Source organism: Doryrhamphus excisus, linkage group LG9 (genome assembly GCF_037039965.1).
Source record: "Doryrhamphus excisus strain RoL-2023G ecotype Guam linkage group LG9, RoL_Dexc_Guam_v1.1, whole genome shotgun sequence".
Taxonomy (NCBI): Eukaryota; Metazoa; Chordata; class Actinopteri; order Syngnathiformes; family Syngnathidae; genus Doryrhamphus; species Doryrhamphus excisus.
This window is the reverse complement of record NC_136365.1, coordinates 658,849-679,586: the sequence shown is the minus strand read 5'-3', so window position 1 is coordinate 679,586 and position 20,738 is coordinate 658,849. Positions and strand designations below refer to the sequence as shown.

The 20,738-nt window shown below is 41.3% G+C and overlaps 1 protein-coding gene across 9 annotated transcripts in view; it reads right to left on the bottom strand.

Annotated features, from left to right (window-relative positions):
- tenm3 (teneurin transmembrane protein 3) overlaps positions 1–20,738 on the bottom strand; it is a 186,206-nt gene that overhangs the window by 129,973 nt on the left and 35,495 nt on the right. The window contains exon 1 of one of the 9 annotated variants that reach the window (XM_058079376.2): positions 2,561–2,883. The exons of 7 other annotated variants lie outside the window; for them this stretch is intronic. The gene's annotated coding sequence lies outside the window, so the exon portion shown is untranslated. Of the gene's footprint in view, positions 1–2,560; positions 2,884–20,738 lie in introns of those variants that run through there. One more of the 9 variants, XM_058079386.2, reaches the window with a different exon arrangement.

The window sequence follows — 20,738 nt, the reverse complement described above, 5'->3', positions numbered from 1 at the left end:
CACACACACATTTTAGGAGCGTCTCAAAATGTACGTTTCCAAATGAAAAGGTAAAGGCGGGAGGGGTTGAGGGCGGTGGGGGGGCGGGGGGGGGGGGACACTCTCACACACACGGCAATGGAATGCAAATGTGTGTGTCTGGAAGTCATTAGGCAAACAGAAAAGCCCGTCTTCTTTCTCTGCGTCTGATCAGCAGCACGGCGTCCACCCTTACCTTCACCTCACCACACACACGCACACACACACACACACACACACGAGTGCGCCTCTAAAAACACACACTGCGCTAAAAGAAACACTGAAGGCTTTCCCGAGTTTTAAGCTGTTAAAGGCAGTGCAACCACAGCTGTCATGGTGATGGACTGTCACACATAAATATATGTATTTAAGTCCTGGGCTTCATTCGTTAAGTATAAGTGCTATCAATTTATCACCCAATGATCTTTTTCACTGATTAAAAGAATGCATGCATGGTAAAAACATTCTTGCGTGAAAAAGGTTTCACCAACTGTACTGCAATCCCGCCTCCGTAGTTACATTAGGGTTGCACACATGTAGCGTTGTCAGATGATTTCCACTCGTTCCTCCGCAATTATATTTCGCAAACTTCCATAATGGAAAGCAACGGAAAGATTCTAAATACAAAATCAAACTAAAAAATGTCATTAAATTCACGCAATCGCTCCTCTAAATTGCAAATGTGATCATGTAAAGACAGAAATGACATGTTGTAATGTAAACGAGGTCAATAACATGCATCCACTAATTTGCTGGAGCCTATCCCAGAGGCAGGGTCCACCCTGGACTGGTGGCCAGCCAATCACAGGGCACATATAGACAAACAACCATTCACACTCACATTCATACCTATGGACAATTTGGAGTGGCTAATTAACCTAGCATGTTTTTGGAATGTGGGAGGAGGAGGGGGGAGAACATGCAAACTCCACGAACCCAGGTCTTCTCGATGTCCTGACTGTGTGGCCTACATGCTAACCACACATCCACCGTGCGGCCCATCGATCAATAACATAAGACTATTTGAATTGTTTAATGAAATAACAATCTATTGACCTGTACTGCATGAAATATCTACCTAGCGAGGATTAGTCATTCATCCAAATATTCCCGTGCCACATTTTGGACAATACGCAAAATAGAATGAAATAAGAAAGGTGTGTCCAAAGTGCAGATGGAGGCCATTTTTGTTGTAAAAATAACACATTTGTTATAAATGAGATATAATATTTGACATTACATATTTTTTAACATAAAGGTGGTATGTTGATGGTTTGTTCAGACAGTTTTGCATATGTTGACCTAAACTGCGTTGGTATTAATGTCCAAAATGTCCCACAGTAGTCCTCCCCGTCCTTTCCGTTGAATGTGCGCAACCTTCACTGGAAATGGACACCCCTGATCTAAGAAGATAAAATGCACAAAGCTTAGCTCGGATGAAAAAAGGCTTTTTTTCCCGTCACTGCATCGCTTAGCCTCTCTTTCACGGGTGTCCAACATGTGGCCCACATCCCGTTTTTTATTGGCCCGCGGCATATTGTCAAAATAAAATTAAGCATGGACCACATGAGAAGGATTGTGAAGTATTTCAGCCACTTTAAAAAAAAAGGAAATGGCCCAAATCCCAGAAAATATGCACCTCCAAACCAAAATGGCCGACGACTCTCATCCTCTTATTCAATGATTTTCATGCATCCTCTTATAAATTGGTGTCAATGGCGCGCCCTGTTGGTTTTGGGTGATTGTGTCTGGCGTGCTAAAATACGTACATTTTCCTTCAAGCAGGACCGCATGAAAAAATGGGAAAATGTGCCATCTCGTCAAAATTTTATTTTATTGATAAGCCGCATCACCAATGCTTACTTTTTACTCAAGGACTCATGACGGCCGACGCTTTCCTCATTGACCAGGACGAGTTGGCTCCACAGCCCGAATGCTCCACACCTTTACACTTTACGCTTAGCGTATTGTGGCGCAAACAAGTGTGCCATGTTTTTGACCTGATGGGTTATTTTCAGTCTTTACTGTCAGTCAAGAAAGTCCCCTGTCAAGTGTTGGTCCTGGACATCCCAAGCAGACCACTGGGAGGGTTCTTTTCGAGCAGAACAAGACAGTGAGGAGTCTAATAATAAAAATGATGATGGTGGTTTAAAATAATGTGTGATATATTTAAAACATAAGCACATGGCTCTGAACATGGTGTGTGTGTGAGTGTGTGTGAGTGTGTGTGAGTGTGGTGTGTGCTGTGAAAAATCCTCCCAACAAATCACAAATCACTAGGAAATTATGAATCACATTTTTTTCTTTGTAACCTAAAAGACAAAAATGCATTTTTTTTCTTCTTAATCCTACACTGGATTGGTTTTAAAATGTCACAATCAAACTGGTCCTCATGCTTCCATTTGGGAAAAGTTTGGACAACATGACAAAATCCAAACACAAGTAAATGAGGAAAAATAATTGGTGAAAGAGTTTAGCGATGAATGAGTTAGGATGTAAGGAAGGAGGGAGCATGAATGCTGCCATTGAACAAAGTCCTTACCTGCTGGGTGTGAGGACTCCAGTTTGTTGTGCTGTGAAGCCTTCCAGAAATCGCATAAGATCCTTTCATGAAAAAACACTCCTCCGTGTGGTCCTTTTGTCTTTTTCTTCTCTGGCAAAAAACCCCCAAAAACAGCCAACACGTCTGTCGTCTGTCGGCGTGTGAGGACTGACTACACTTGTAAGGAAAATAAGCAGGACATGTTGGATGGCTCCGCTGCCTTGTCTTCCTTTCTACTCGTAACAAAATCCTTTTTTCTCTACGCGCCGATGCCGCAACCTTTACGAACCAGTGTGTGAATGTGTGCGTGCGCGCGTTGCGTGTGTGTGTGCGTGCGTCCACGCCTGATTCTAGCAGTACAGCTGCGTGTGTGTGCGTGTGTGCGCGTGTGTGTGTTGCCTTGGTGAGTTGTGATGGTCGAGCGAGGAAAGGGGTGGAGCCACGTGGACAGAGGAGCTGAGGGAGGGCGGTGATTGGTTAGCTGTGAGGTGGGCGGGGCGCTGGATGATAGGGGTAGAATGTCTTTTCTGTGCATTTGGAGGCAAGAAGTGTGCGACGTCGCTCTTTTTTCACCTCTTTTAAAATACACACACATAAAGTCAGAAGACTCACTTACATGTACACTAAATACCCACTCTAGTTTTTTTTTTACATTTTGTGTTTTCACTGTTTTGCACGGACACCCCCAGACTGGTGTGTGTGTGTGTGTGTGTGTGTGTGTGTGTGGTGCGTGTGTGTGTGTGTGTGTGTGTGTTTGGCAGCAGCTGTATAAACTCCAATAAAGGATTAAAAAAGGAGAGGAATACATATAGTTAGTCAGTCACTGGTATCCAAAGTGTAGCCTGGAGGCCTTTTGTGGCCCGTACTTCATTTCTTAAATCACATTTTCTACAAAAAAAAAAATCAACAATAGCAAAAAATATTTAGTTCTTTTTGTTTGTTGTTTAAATATGTTGTCTATATTCATACATTGTTCACAAATAAGTTATTGCCACTGTATATCCCCACACATTCATAGATATAATTAGTCACACTTAAATGTTTCAGATCATCAAACAAATGTAATTATTAGTCAGCGACAACACAACTGAACACAAAATGCAGTTTTTAAATTAAACATTTTATTACTAAATGAGAAAAAAAAATACAACCAACACGGCCCTGTGTGGAAAAGTGATTTCCCCCTAAAGCTAATAATAACTGGTTGGGACACCCTTAGCGGCAACAACTGCAATCAAGCATTTGTGATAACTTGCAATGAGTCTCTTACAGCGCTGTGGACAAATTTTGGCCCACTCATGTTTGAACAATTGTTGTCGTTCAGCCACATTGGAGGCTTTTTGAGCATGAACCACCTTTTTAAGGTCATGTCGCAACATCTCAATAGGATTCAGCTCAGGGTTTTGACGTGGCCAGTCCAAAGTCTGCATGTTGTTTTTTTTCCCAGCCATTCAGACGTGGACTTGCTGGTGTGTTTTGGATCATTGTCCTGCTGCAGAACCCAAGTTTGTGTCATCTTGTGGTCACCAAGGTTCAGGATTTTTTGGTAAACAGCCGAATTCATGATTCCATTTATTACAACAAGTCTTCCAGGTCCTGAATCAGCAAAACAGCCCCATATCATCACACTACCACCACCATATTTTACTGTTGGTGTGATGTAATCGGACACACACCTTCCAAAAAGTTCACCTTTTGTTTCATCAGACGACAAAGTATTTTCCCGAAGGAATGGGAGATCATCAAGATGTTTTCTGGCAAAATTGAGACAAGCTGTAATGTTGTTTTTGTTCAGCAGCGGTTTTGGTCTGCTCTACTATGCACTGCGTTTCTGCCGTGTCTTTCTTATGGTGGAGTCATGAACACTGACTTTAACCGAGGCAAGTGAGGCCTGCAGTTCTTTAGATGTTGTTGTGGGGCCTTTTGTGACCTCTTGGATGCGTCATCACTGCGCTCTTGGGGTAATTATGGTTTGCCAGCCACTCCTTGGAAGGTTCAACACTGTTCCGTGTTTTGGCCATTTGTGGATAATGGCTCTCACTGTGGTTTCGCTGGCGTCCCAAAGCTTTAGAAATTGTTTTATAACCTTTTCCAGGCCATTAGATCTCCATCTCAGTTATGTTTTTCCACACAGGGCTATGTAGGGTTGGATTTTTTTTCTCCCTTAATAATACAAAAAGTTTCATTTAAAAAACGCATTTTGTGTTTTGACTAATATTTACATTCTTTTGATGATCGGAAACATTCAAGTGTGATAAACATTCAAGAACACACTAGAAAAAGCCAACAGTCAGTCAAGCTGTATCATGTTATCGTGTTATGAGTCCAAATTGCATCTTGACCACCAAGACGCACCTATAAAGATGCACCCGCTTCAGCAACGCAAAAGCAGAATAGTTGTGTAAAAAGCTGAGCTGACGGGCAATGCAACTCCTTCTTTTGCACCAAAGAGTTCGGCTTACAAAGGGAACACAAAGCATTCTACTATGTCTTTATGAACAAAACCATCCAACTCAATACACAAAGAGAGTGTTAACACGCTTAAGGTGGCTGAGTGAAGTGTGCTAAATTTGTACGACATAGCTCCGACTTCAATGGATCTGGTGCCTTACTGCAACCATCCAGTATTATCATTTAACAATAAGCAGATACGCTCCATTCTATTTGTGGAAGTAAATAAAGCTCATCCACCTTCTTCTAACGTCATCCATTCCTAATGATATCCCAAGAAAAATGATTGTGTGTTCAAAGAAGTCTTTCCGTTATGGCAAACCTTGTGGAACGGAACACCTGGAATGAAAGCAGGTCATACAATTCCTTATTCCGACAGAACCATTCCTCTAAAATCGCACAAAGCATAAGCGTCATTCGTGACGTCACACATGCTTCACTTTCTTTGGCTTTCGGTGGCTTTTTTTGTATCACTCCTATTCAGGACAAAGATTCAGTCTCAAGAAGGATTATGGAGAGAAGTAGAATGATTTTTGTGAATGCAGAGCAAATATTTAAACATGGATGGCACTAATTGAAACCACTGAGGAAATGACCATTATTATAGACCACAAACAGCGTACAGTTGGCGTATTTATGGACCTAAGCTGCGGACACAAATGAGCCGCCGTGGTGTAGTGGTGAGCATTCTGGACTTTGGTGCAAATGCCCTAAAGTAATATCATATTTATGATCAGTAATGCCTGCAACACCCGAAGCCATCTCCAATGCCTCTCATCCGAAGTCAGCTGGGATAGGTTCCAGCATACTCCAGCGACCCTAGTGAGGATAAGCAGTATAGAAAATGGATGATCAGTAATGTCCACATGATTTTGTCTTGTGATTTGATGACAGAGTGAAAGTAAACCGGCATTACACCACTTTCCGAGTGATGGACTAAAGCTTGTCATAGCCTGACCAAGGCATGGACAGCCATTTGGTTGCAGAGGGGTGAAGGTGAGCAAACAGTGACATCAAGAGGCCAACTGACACCAAGAAGCAGATCATGGCTATGAAAGACCAAGCCTGGCTAAACGGGTGATCAGTAACGTTAGATGTTATGTTCTACATTATTTGTTGTGTACATAGTAAATTGTAACTGCCTGAGGCACTGCCTGCCTTTCAAGGTGAATCATTATTTTGGGTTCTCACGTAACCTCAGTTTGTTGCTTTTGCTGTGACTCCAAAAGAAAGATCAGATTCAAGAAGGGATGTTAAGAGAACACACGGTAAAAGTGATGCAAGCAGTACAGTAGAACCCATAAGTGTTCCTTACTGGAAAAACAAAAGGGTAAGTTACGTTGGTCGTAATGGTTTTAGTGTTTAAGTGGGACATTTGGCCATGGAAGTGTTACTTTCTTTCTTACTTACGTTATTCAACTTTCAAGATACCACTGTATTATGATAAATCTGTACATCATGATCACATGCACATGCAAGATAATGATATAGACATCATCTCACACATAGGTTAATAGAGTATTGATTTTTCTATATAATCCATTGGCAAAGAGCTTACATAAATTTTCCTGAATGGTTCTTTGTTCACTCTATCCAGCAACGAGCCATTACGTCATTGGTCAAGCCGGTAGTGATGGGAATTTCCACTCTTTCAGCTACCAATCTTATCAGATTTTGTTACTTAAAATGTTTTATTGATAAAATACACGTAGGATGAATTAGTAATGTAAAAATCTTATTTTATATAATATTAATTATTTATTCATTCATTTTCTACCGCTTATCCGCACAAGGGTCGCGGGCGTGCTGGAGCCTATCCCAGCTGTCTTTGAGCGACAAGTGGGGTACACCCTGGACTGGTGACAAGCCAATCACAGGGCACATATAGACAAACAACCATTCACACTCACATTCAAACCTATGGACAATTTGGAGTCATAAATAAACCTAGCATGTTTTTGGAATGTGGGAGGAAACCGGAGTACCCAGAGAAAACATGCAAACTCCACACAGAGATGGCCGAGTGTGGAATTGAACTCGGGTCTCCTAGCTGTGTGGCCTGCGCGCTAACCACTCGTCCGTCGTACAGCCTATTCATTAATTATATGGCTTTAATTATATGCTCAATATGGAATAAACTGCAAGAAAAAATGAATGACAACATACAAAAACAAAGGCCCATCTCAATAAGACAAAAAAGTCCAATTTGACAATTGACCAGTTACACTTGACGGCCAAACCCTAAAGGAACTTTTTCTCTCCGTAGGAACGGACAACAATAATCCAGCCATTCATTGTCACGTTCCCTTGCTACCTGAGGCTGTGGCCAGCCACCCCCAATTGGCGGTGAGCTGCCACTCTCGTGGCAACTTCCAGGCATGGAGCATGGTCCACTGGGAGCTGGAAGCTGCTGTAGCAGGTGACTAGTGACGAGTGACTCGAGTGAATCCTGGTCCCAACTGACTTGAGTGAGTACGTAACCCCTGAGAAAACAAGTCAGTAAAAGGAGTCAAGTTTGCCTTCACAATGGACCAGTACTGCTTTGGCTTTACATGTTTCCCTTAGGCGGTATTATCACAAAGTACTGCTAACTTCTACTGTTAAGCAGATAACACACAACTTCATTTAGCAATGAAACCCAATAAAGTAGCGAGCTATCCAAACTGCAGGCATGTCTTGAAGACATCAAGAATTGGATGACTTGTCACATCTTACTAATGAAATCAGATGGAACTGAAATTGTAGTCCTTGGCTTCTGGCATAAGCCAACTCCATTTGGTCATGTGACAGTGTTGGAGCTGTGTGTAGATTACAGTCCCCACTCAAATCAGGCCAAAGTGCCACAAACTGGCATAGAGCTACACAATCTTTCTTACAGCACCGCTTGAGCACTCAATAGAAATGTTCGATATCAATAGATTTTATAGTTGGTCACAACTCAGAAGGGATTTCGGTCAGAGAAACATCCCTAAAACGGAATGTTTCCACCTCCATGTTTGACAGGAGGGATGGTGTTGTTGGTCAAATTCACCATTTCTTTGACTCTAATCACGTCCAGTCCACTTGATGGCAAAAAGCTGAAAAATCACTTTCTCCCAGGCCTTTTCTGAATCATTGGGGTGTTGGGAAGGAAGTATCAGATGGTTCTGTACATACTGTATGTCTTCATGAGCAGTGGGAGCTTGCAGGCACTGCAGGATATCAATCCATTACAGCAAAGTGTCTCACTAATGCTATTCTTGGCGAATGTGCTCCCAACTCCCTTGACATCACCAACCAACTCTTCCCTTATGATTCTGGGCCGGTCCCACACCTTTCTCGGAATCCTTACACCCCATCAGGTGAACTCGTGCATGCAGGTCCAGAGGGACAGTGACTGATTTTTGACTTGTACGTCTTCTATTTGTGAATTCTTGCACCAATACTTTTCATTTTCTCACCAAGCTTCTTGTTGATCGTCTTGTCGGCCATTCCCGCCTTGTACAGGTCTACAATGCTGTCCCTGAAGACCCTAGATAGCTCTTATGCAGGTTTACAATCCTGTCCCTGAAGATCGTAGACTGCTCTTTGGTCTTGCCCATGGTGGAGTCGAGGTTTGAATGGAAGAGACTGCGACAGGTGTTCTTCATTCATATCATCTGTTAAGATCATCAGTACTTTCTTCAAGGGATCAAATACAAACTCAAGCCAGTATATCTTGACAGTCCCTGTTTTTACATTTGAAAAGATAGAATATCACAAGAAGCGAACATAGTATATTTTGAGGTGAGGTGTTTTTTTCCACACTACTGCAGATTTCGTCGGAAATGACTTGGGACTGGATTTACTGAGTACAGTACATGACTGTTTCTAGTGAGAGAAAGAGTACTCTGGAGAGAGTAGTTTGGACCCACTGGACAGCCTCTGTGTTCTTTTCTTTATCTCCATCTCCGTCCTTCCAGCTGTGATACTTTTCTTCCACCAATGAATTTGCAGGTACCACCCCCCCACACACACCCCCCCACCAACTCACAGTATAGACCTTCACAGCATGGATGCATAATCAATGGGGAGAGGGGAGCTGTGTACAACTCTGTTTCATGTTGAGCTATTCCTGCCAGTTAAACATCCCATATTTGACCCCCCCTTGGTGTGTGTGTGTGTGTGTGTGTGTGTGTGTGTGTGAGTGTGTGTGTGTGTGTGTGTGAGCGAGCGAGCGAGAGAGACAGAGAGAGAAAAGAGAGTTGGATCCTTAAGCTCTTTAATTTCCATGTATAGGACCCCTACTAGGTAAGTTCACAACCTTAGAGAGAGCAAAGGAGAGATGGAAATGAAAGAAGAGGAAAAAAAGGAGAAGATAACAAAAAGAGAAAGAAAGTTTTTAAAAAAAAAGAAAAAAGTGTGATGCTGGCTTAAACAAGCCAACTGGTGAATCGACGATGGAGAAAAGCAATGAGGCGAGAATCCACATCCTTAATCCCTCATTCAGCATGTGAGGATTTGAGTTGATGGTGAGATAATTTTCACACTGATGAACACACTGGTGTGTGTGTGCGTGCGTGCGTGTGTGTGCGCGCGATCCACTGTGAATTTGGACGCTACACACCTCCTGGTTAGACTACAAAATAACAGTAATCATCTTGACCACTGTTCCCCGTAGCTCTCTGTTAGAAAGAGCCCAAAATTGTGTGCGTGCATGTGCGTGCACGTGTGCGTGCACGTGTGCGTACCCTATCAACCTTTGTACAGTCCACTCTAATAACAGTGATTTTAAACATACGGGGGTGGACTAAACCATTTTAAATAAATGATGGTAACCTGCCACTTTGCCCACCTGGGATTTAACTGCATCATTACATCATACGACTACACACTACAAGCTTGCTGAACACTTTAAATCTCATGTATTTAAACCTTATTTACAGTAACAACATAACACGACTCATTAAGTTATTGATTCACGGGTGCTTATTTCATTTCATGCAGCGATGGACACACAACACGCATGGGTGACTCCAAAATGCAAATGACGGCGTATTGATCCATTTATAGTTCTTCAGCTGGGGACCAGCACTGGATGTGCAATTCTCCAACATAACACTAGAGGCAGTGTTTTCCTGAGAGCTAGCAACCACAAGGACCCGCAACTTCATGTACAAAAGGCATCAAGTTGTCTATAAGCAGCTCTCAGTGAAGTATTATATATTATTTCATACTTTCTATTGATGTTTTGCGTCCCTTAAAATCAAGGTACGTTCTGAACCGTGATTATGGTGTATTGTTACACGCCTACCAGGTATACATTCAACTGGCATCGGGGCAAATCCCACATCAAGTTACAATGTAGAAGAAGGCTGAACAAGTATAAGAGGATTACAAAAAGCTTGAGTGTGCAATATGAAAGAAATAATACCTGAAGGGTGCAAGAAGATGGGCAGAGGACAGAAGACTCTTTTTAAGAATTGTGTAACTTATTCTCACACAATTGTTGATTTTTTTTTCCTTTCTTGTTTTTTTTTTTTAAAGCTGCCTCTGTCATTCGGTCCTTTTAGATGATGTGATTAGTTAAAAGCCGATATTCACTCATCACACTGATGGCGATGGAAGTAGATCAGCGTATCCTTGCACGCCCTTGAGCGGGTGTGCATGTGAATGTGTGAGTGCACGTGTGTCTCACAGTAGAGGTGCCATTCAAAATCCACCTACTCGCCTTCTGGTGTTCAAACCAATAACCTGTCCTCCTTCACGCTTCAACAGACATGTTTTGTACAGTCATCTTTGTGGTGACATTTAGGTTGCGTTTACACTTGCTTTGGTAATCTGGTCCAGACCGAAAATGTATAAAAACATATTTATTGTGTATTTTAGTCATCAGACCAAAGTCTGTGCAGTAAAAACATATGCATAAAGTAATGGACAGTTTTCGTGACTTATTATGTGACCCAAGTCAAGCATTGCCAAACAAGCTACCATCTGCTGCATTGAATATGTTGGTTATTTTGGTGTAAAACGTGCCCAAAAAAGTCAATGTATTTGACTTACAATCATTTGTTTAGACTTTGGTTCGTTCGGGGAATTGCAGGATCTCAGTCCATGAGAGGAAAGTGTGCTAAAAATCATTTTATTAGTGACTTTTATGAGTGGCTCCCAACTCCCTTGACATCATCACTATTCAAATTTGTGACCCCATAAATTTGCAGATTTTTATTTCATTTTTTTCTCCTGAAAATGTGTATCTTTCGCATAATTGTTTGTTCATACACACACACTTCTGAACAAATGCATGTAGAGTTTATATTTAGTGTGTAATTAATTACATACATTGGTTGTAGAACATTTGTATCAAATACAGGCCCATCAACCTCCAATACTTCAACCACGTTTTGACAGAGAGACAGTTAGTGAGACAGCTGCAGTCTTAAATGAAGAGGGACCAGTTCCAGTGGTCAGTGAGGAGCAGATGATGGAACAAATGAGCGGGAGCAAAGAGAGGAGGCTGGATTTGTCCAGAGCTGTGGGGAGGGGATCAAGCTGGCATGTGGAGAGTTTAGATGTAAAGATGAAGTCTGAGATGTTGGAGGGGTCCAGTAGGTGGTAGGTGGTAGGTGGGGGGGTTTAACTGGGCTTTGGAATCTTGCTGAAAAGTGAAAACAATATTTGGATGAGGGAAAAGGGATGAGACCACAGCAACAAATGAGATCCAAAGTATGACCTTTTATGTGAAAGGCAAAAGCTGAAAACTGATTAAAACCAAAACTGTGGAGGCATGATGAAATATCCCTTGTGAGAGTAAAATGACTGTTTGCGTGTCTGTGTGCATGTGGAAGTGAGCAACATGGGGTGGTGGACTGTGGCATGATGGGAGTTGGACCGGACACGTTTACATGCTATATATCCAATTGAAGTGAAGACTGGGGCAGATTTGGACTAGACTTTCCACATTCTGTGGTAAATTTATCGTGAGACCTCCTGACCTGAGCCATGGAGTTGACATGTAAACAAACCCTTGATAGAAGAAGTGTTGCGAAGCCTGGTGGTGTGACAGGTAGGTTCATTTTCAAGTCTTTAAAATTCTACATGTGATCAAATCTACTTCAGATTTTTCGGATGAAAACATGTATATGTCCCAACATGTCTGCACTCTTAATCATTGAGCTGTTTTATTTGCACTCGTTACATTAGGCTGAATGCCAACTTCATAACACACCTCATACGTGTTGACAATTTAGCCACATGGTGTGATTAGGCGAGTAGAAGTGCATTTTATACCTTTTTCTTTTTATTCAGTAATTATATACAAGCACTGCAAAAATGTAGTAGTAGTATCCGCCATGCAGACAAGTGTGAGTGCAATGTACAATGGGTGTGTCCTTCCTACCGCCGTACAATGTGGGTGTGAAAGCTGCATAAACCCCTCCATAATGCAATCCGACACACTCCTTTGTCACCTGGCAACACTGGCGAAACATGTATGAGTGTCCAAATTGTGGTTCAGGGGCCATTTGTGGAATGTGGCTCAATGCAGAAATAAAATAAACAAAAACCCAGCAAAAGTGGAAAAATGCAGCAAAAAGGCATCATTTAACTCATATTTTTCCTACATTTCTCAACCCATACCAGCATCAAAATATTCACACTAACAATTTTCCACATCCCAAAAAACTCTACTTTCCCTGTAGTTCCACATTTTCCGTACAGCATTCCAGTTCAGCTTCAGCTCTTCAGCATATACACCCAATTACACAAATTCTCTATTATTTTTCGTCCTTTTTTTAAAGATTTGGCGGGACAAATCGGACAACCCACTCAACAGGTGCACACAGGGGGCGGCATAATTTGGGTGGTATAGTTGCCATCTGGCAACTGGAAGCTCAGTGGTTCGATTCTGGTCTCTCAAGTCTTGTCAAAGTATCCTTGATGGAGATACTGGCCACACATTTTCTTGACATCATCTGTGACACGTAAGCATTTCAACACACAGATACACACACTCACACATACACTGCATACATCGTGATGAATGTGTGACAGGTTCATAATAACACATATAATCAGAGATGCGTAAATAGAGACTATTTATTTATACATGACTACTCCGTTACGTCTTCTATTCAGAAGTCTAATTGTATTTAATTAATTTAATTATTTAATTTGATTAAAGTGTATATATTAATATGTATTATGGTGGCACTGAATTGAGGCGACTCCGGTTTCCTCCCACGTTCCAAAAACATGCTAGGTTAATTGGCCACTCCAAATTGTCCATAGGTATGAATGTGAGTGTGAATGGTTGTTTGTCTATATGTGCCCTGTGATTGGCTGGCCACCAGTCCAGGGTGGACCCCGCCTCTCGCCCGAAGACAAAATACAATACAATAAAATACAATACAATACAAAAGATGCAGGGTTAGCCACTTGCAACCTGTGGTTGAAGGTATCTAATGTCAAAACAACACAAAATGCAGTTTTTAAATGAAAGTTTATTTTATTAATGGAGAAAAAAAAATCTAAACCTATATGGCTCTGTATGAAAAAATCATTACTGCCCCAGATAGTCCAGTCAAGAGCATAATGTCATGAAATAATCATTTCATTCAATCCAACGCAAGGTTACTTTTGCAGTTATTCTTCCTCATTTCAGGTTTTAGCTTATCGTTAAATGACGGCAACGCCACAATAATGATGTAAACATTTTTTAAAAGTGAGTAACTGGAACACGGTGTGGTACTGTGGAGAATATGTGTGTATTTGGGTTGTATTTTCAGTGTTCCATGTGTAATGTGTTTTATGCACTTAATGTCTGCTGTGTTAAGACTACTTCATTGAAAGTATTATTTTTGAAAATGATTTTTTTTACACTGTGTTTTGTATAAACAAACATATCACACAATAGTTCACAGTGCTGAAGCAACACAGCATCACTCGTGATTATTTCACACACACACACACACACACACACACAGCTGAGAAGCCATTGTTAGTGTCATAATCACATTTAGTGGAAGCAATATGACAGTGGAAATATCTGCCAAGGACAGGCAATGCAACGTGAGAACATGCAGATTTGTATTGAAGCAAGAGATATTTTTTTAAAAGAAAGAAATTAGCCATATGCCGAGGTCAGCCACACTATCACTTCCTTTCCGACACTTTTGGAAGGCTGGCATGCGTGGAAGAAAGGAAGACAGCGAGAGAGAGCATGAGTATGTCGTATGTTCCATCCTAACTACAGCGTCACATACCAGAGTATACGAGCGTTCAAGAAAAACTACATTGTTAGTAACTTGTAAAGGTCATTTGAAAAGTGCCGTACGGAAAATGAGGAGTTGGGAAAAGTGGGGATTTGGAAAATTGTTTGCATGAATGTTTCGAGGCTGGAATGCTTTGAATGGGTTGTCAAATGTGGAGAAAAAAAGCAATTTATGGCCAGGAAATGTGTAATTTGGGGAAAAGTGGAGATTTTTGGGATGTGTAAATTGTTTGTCCGTGAATCATATCACCATAGGTTGTTTTTTTTATGTGTCGGTATTTAGTCATTGTGTCCTGAACGAGCTGAACATGATGTTGAATGATTTGAATTGATTGAAAGATGTGGAAGCAGTCGAGCCGTACTTGTCAACATTATAAAATATGAGAAATGTTCACTAAAAACGGGAAGGGAAAATAAGTAAATATATGAAATAAATATTTTTTAAAAAACAAAAAAACAATTATAATAACAATAATATAAAATAAATCTTCCACAAGAATTTCCACCGCCACCACTAATATTAATATTATTAATTAATGCTATTCATTTGCAAATGATGGAATAATCATTAATTTTACTTCATATGTATAATTAGAATGGTACAGTACTTCATTCGGATTATTTTGTGGTATTAGTTAAGAGGTATTAGTCGAGCGTCCAATAACAAGGAGGAGTAAAAAAACTAATATAAACTTGTGAATAATATTATGTGTTAATGTGCAGTGGCTGATAAAATAATATAATATAAATAATAATAAATAAATAATTAAACCTTTTTGCTGACTTAAATTTTATATAATTTTATATGATATAAAGCGACGTGCGGACGTGTGGTTAGCACGCAGGCCTCACAGCTAGGAGACCCGAGTTCAATACCACCCTCGGCCATCTCTGTGTGGAGTTTGCATGTTCTCCCCGTGCATGCGTGGCTTTTCTCCGGGTACTCCGGTTTCCTCCCACATTCCAAAAACATGCTAGGTTAATTGGCCACTCCAAATTGTCCATAGGTATGAATGTGAGTGTGAATGGTTGTTTGTCTATATGTGCCCTGGGATTGGCTGGCCACCAGTCCAGGGTGGACCCCGCCTCTCGCCCCAAGACAGCTGGGATAGGCTCCAGCACCCCCACTGCATACATCTTGATACTTCTTAAAAAATATCATGATATGTGCTAAGGTCCATATCGCTGCTGCAAATCCTTTAGCATTTGATTAATCGCACCAGATAAAGAAGAGGCTTTAATTACACACGCACGCTGTTCCATGAACTTCCTTACTGTTCAAGTCCCTGAGCAGCCTATTTAATTATCTCTGCTGGACAACAATATATTCCTGTACTCTATAACATTCTAACTGCTGATGAATCAACTTGCTGAATAGGGCAGGCTTCCCTCAGGCTGACACTGAGGGTTTAAGTGTTATTGCTCATCAGAGATGCAACTAGTTGAAAGTCCTTCCAGCAACAAATATGTTTTCTTTCTTAAGATGACATACAGGACCCATTCAGATCAATAATGAGCAAGGATACAAACATGTACACGCTTTTGTTCATATTTAATTCAGCAATTATTCAGCTGGAGACAATAAATAGAAAATGCATGAAATGATGGTGGAGAGAGAGAATGACAGTGGCGGACCACAAGCCAGTGGAAAGTGTGGTGAGTGGTAATTATCACTCTAGTGTTTCTGCACCTAAATTATTCTATTTATTTTTTTCATTCTGCCCCATTTGGACTCAACGACTTCCACATTTCTCAGCCACTTCAAACTATAATGATATATACTATCATTAAAATGTTCAGCACATTCAGGACACCCAGGCTGGCTCCAAACGTTCATCTCAATCAGCACATTTGGACTAAGAATTCCACACATGCCCAAAACATTCTAGCTGGTTATTTTCCACATTTCAAAACGGCAGATTTTCCAGGAATTCCACAAATTCCCCAAAGTCTCCAATGGGATGAAGGTAACTGGTAACTGTTGAACATGTCCTGCAGGACATCAGACCACCAATTGACACATTCCTAAAAATTCCAAATCTCATAAATCTACATTTTCCAAGGAATGGACAGTTGTTACAAGTTCCACATTTCTCAACCGACAAACATTCCCAACATAAAAATGATATCAGGCTTCTGTCAACAACAATAGGAGTATCGGATTATATCAGCCTTCGTCTACAAGCTCCGATATTGGGAAGCAGTCGATTCCAGATTCCATCCAGCAGCCATCGGTAAGAGCCCATGTGATCACAACAACAGCGTGTGCTAACGTGCTAAAAAAGTATAGCAAGGTTTCAACAAGGTTTCAGCAAGAACTCAGTCTACCTATTTGACACATTCCAAAAATTACAGTTTTTTTCATAACTTCACATGTACCGAGACAACATTCCCAAAGAAATGGACCATCTTATTTCTCAACACAAAAATACTCAGCTCACTGAAAACATCCTGGCCTTATTTTCTACATTCCAAAAATGTCTGCATTTGTGGCCAAAAATGTACATGTAAAAATATATATTTTTCCGTATAAGTCAAAATTCAGCCCATTCATTTCATTAAATTTCCCCAAATTGTCACGTTTTCTGAAAAGTCCCACATTGCTCATATTTTGTAACCGATTCAAATCATTCCAACATGAAAACAGTGTTAGACATCCCATACATTACCATTTACCCCAAAAGGTCTTTAAAATTAAGAATTCTTAACAGATACTTCCACATTTCTCAACCGATTCAAGGCATTCCAACTTGGAAACATTCAGCTCACTCAAAACATACAAGCTTTATTTTCCCACATCCATCCATTTTCTATGTCGCTTATCCTCACTAGGGTGATGATGATCCCAACTAGGGTGATCCCAGCTGTCTTTGAGCGGGGTACACCCTGGACTGGTGGCCAGCCAATCCCAGGGCACATATAGACAAACAACCATTCACACTCACATTCATACCTATGGACAATTTGGACACGCCAATGAACCTAACATGGATGTTTTTGGAATGTGGGAGGAAAACAGAGTATCCGATCTCCTGACTGTGTGTCCTACATGCTAACCACTCATCCACTTATTTTCCACATTTTAAAAAAATTGCATTTTTCCGCATTTCTCAACTCACATCAGCTTCAGCTGTTCAGCATTCACACGCAATTTCTATACAAATTGCCTTCTCCCGTTTCCTAATGATGTAGTGGCTGTCAATGAGGTCACATGATCCTGTAAGAACAGTAGAGATATTGATCTAGCCATTACACAACACCACGTACTAATTAATGCATGTGTTTATGCGTTCATGGGTGTGTGCGTGTGTGTGTGTGTGTGTGTGTGCATGCATGTGTGAGTGTGAAAGGAAGATGAACATTATACAGAAAACACAGCGTGTCTTATTTAAAAAAGAAATGTCGGTGTTGGTTTTTGTGAGGGCGGCTTTGGCCGGCCAGTTTGTCACTACTCCCATTACTGTAATGTGACAGATATGAAACCCAAGCTGAACTTGATACGCGTGATATTTGATCATAGTTCTCACCTTGAATGTTTGACACCAAACATGTAAAGTACAACAGTTTTTCTTCACACATTTATTACTGCACAATATCTCTGATCTCTTCATTTATGAATTACATCCATCCACTTTCTATGCCTGAGGGCCGCGGGGTATGCTGGAGCCTATCCCAGCTGATTTCAGGCGAGAGGCGACCCTGGACTGGTGGCCAGCCAATCACAGGGCACAAAAAGACAAACAACCATTCACACTCACACTTTTCCACATGCCAATAATTCCCACTTTCCTATAATTCCACATTTTCCGTAAAGCAGGGGTCGGCAACCTTTACTATGAAAAGAGCCATTTTACCCAATGCCCACTGAAGAAAAATAGCCTGGAGCCGCAAAACATATAGTATGTTTAAAACAACATTGGAGGGAATTTGGGGGTATCAAAGTAGTTCAGATAAGAAAAGACAAGTTGGAGTACTCTTGCTAGTTTTGGAGATAAACTTACATAAATGTATGTGTAAACTACTGTAAACGTAAAAACAAGTTCCCATGCCGCTGTTTTTAAATTATCTCAAATTTATTTTTTAGATTTGTAGGTAAGTATTACTTGTTTTCCTTCATGTACTGAACTGGATAGCAGTCAGAACTCACTCAGGATGCATTCATGGTCTCAGACAAAGTTGGATTTTTTAAAACTCATTACAAAAGACGTGCATTTTCCCCACTCGGGTGTTAAAAATATTCAAGCATCGCAAAGGGAGCCACAATAAAGAGGCTGAAGAGCCACATGCGGCTCTGGAGCCGCAGGTTGCTGACCCCTGCCGTAAAGCATTTCACATCAGCTATGGCCTTCTCTAGTTCTTATTATTATGTTTACGTTTGTTATTCAATGAAATGGTGTTTTTGTGATAGCTTTCACTCTGAGACAAAGGAAAAGTCAGCATTCCCAACCAACAGTCCTCAACAAGATGCATTTGTTTTATTTTCAGATCATTCCCAGTTCCGTGTGAACCCATCCAGACATGTGGCTAAGTGTAGCAGCTCATGTTATCGTGTTAAGCAGCTTAAAGATGGTGAATGGATTAAGTGTTTGTTGACACATAGTAAAGTAATCTGGTTAGAAAAGACCGATTACATCCCCATTTTATATCTTCTGTCTGCTTCTTCCTGTACTATTCTTTTGGTGTTGGGTTCAAAAATATGATGTGCTTTTCACTTTGTCCAAATATTTTCCAATGAGGGACGCATATTGAAAAACATTGTAGGTGACAAAGTACATTATTAATTAATACAGGAAGTCCTCATGTTACAGCTTTTAAGCAAACAAATAAAAAAAATGTTTGAGGCTTCCATCCATCCATTTTCTATGACGCTTATCCTCACTGTGGTATGCTGGAGCCTATCCCAGCTGTCTTCGGACAAGAGGCGGGGTCCACCCTGGACTGGTGGCCAGCCAATCCCAGGGCACATATAGACAAACAACCATTCACACTCACATTCATACCTATGGACAATTTGGAGTGGCTAATTAACCTAGCATGTTTTTGGAATGCAGAGAAACCCACGCAGAGCGGAGAATCAAACCCAGACTGTGTGGCCTATGTGCTAGCCACTCATCCACCGAGGCATATTTTAGCAATTGCAGTGTATCAATGAAAAGGGAAGTGAAGTTAAATTAGACATTAGACATTGTAAAATGCTCAGGAAGAGGACAAATGGTGATCACCATTACCTTGTTTCAGCCACTCAAACACTGTGACCAAGATGGTCACATGTGAAGGATCTGGTCCTATAAAATGGACAATGACCACTAAGCAATATAGTGGTCTCACAAAGGACACGCCCTGGTCCCAATAAACCCATCTCTGCCTCTCATGTAATACCCCTTCCAGAGTGCAAGACTACCCCAAGGATAAAAGTATTATTGTTTCACATGATACCAAGATTTGTAGCATCTTCCACCTCAGTCATCACCGGCCTGACAAAGACGCTTCATGCTCTCTCGTAAGAAGACAAAAGTATACTCCTTGTGATGCAATCGGTCCCACAAGTGAGCAAGCGTTGTCATTTCAAGCACTTCAATCTCCATAATCAAACATGAAAATAAGAGCCAGCACACCGACTTAAAGCGAGGCTTAATAAAACGAGTTGCGCACCAAACGCCCACTCAAACCTGAACAGCTGCTTATTTAAGTGTCAATTAGCCACGGGAAACTTGACGACTACTCACTTTTACAGGAGAAGTGTATCCTCCGGAGCTCTGACTTACACCGTATAATGTCATCTAATAAAAACATTATCAAACTTAATATAGGAAATATAGCCACTCAGCACTTTATCTCAGCGTTAATTACAACATCATGTCTCTTAATGAAAGCCCACTCTGGTGTGTGCTAGTCCGCCTTAATGAAAATACAGTGCACACTGTAGTGTGTGTGCATTTGTGACTGAAAGATGTCCTTTATTAATTATGAAAATCACACCTGTTAGGGAAAGCCCCTCCCACCAGCAGACACACACAAACACACACACACAAGAACACACACACCTGGATGTAAATCATGCATTTACACAACACACACAACTTGGTGAGTGGATGAGGTCGGGTACATCCATTTTCACTTTAGTGCAAATGTTCCAACTTCCATCCATCTTCTGCTGCTTATCTGAGGTGGGGTCGCGAGGGACGGCAGCCTAAGCAGAGAAGCCCAGAATTCCCTCTTCCCGCCCACTTTGTCCAGCTCCTCCTGGTGGATCCCAAAGCGTTCCCGAGCCAGTTGGGAGACATTATCTCTCCAACGTGTCCCGGGTCTTCCCCAAGGCCTTCTACCAGTTGGATGGGCCTTGATCGCTTCCCCAGGCAGGGAAGGCATCTGGGAGGCATCCTGACCAGATGCCCAAGCCACCTAATGTGGCCCCTCCAACAGCGGTTCTTCCGGATGACAGTACTTCTCCTCTCATCTCTAAGAGACAACGGACCGATGACAACGGACTTCATGACA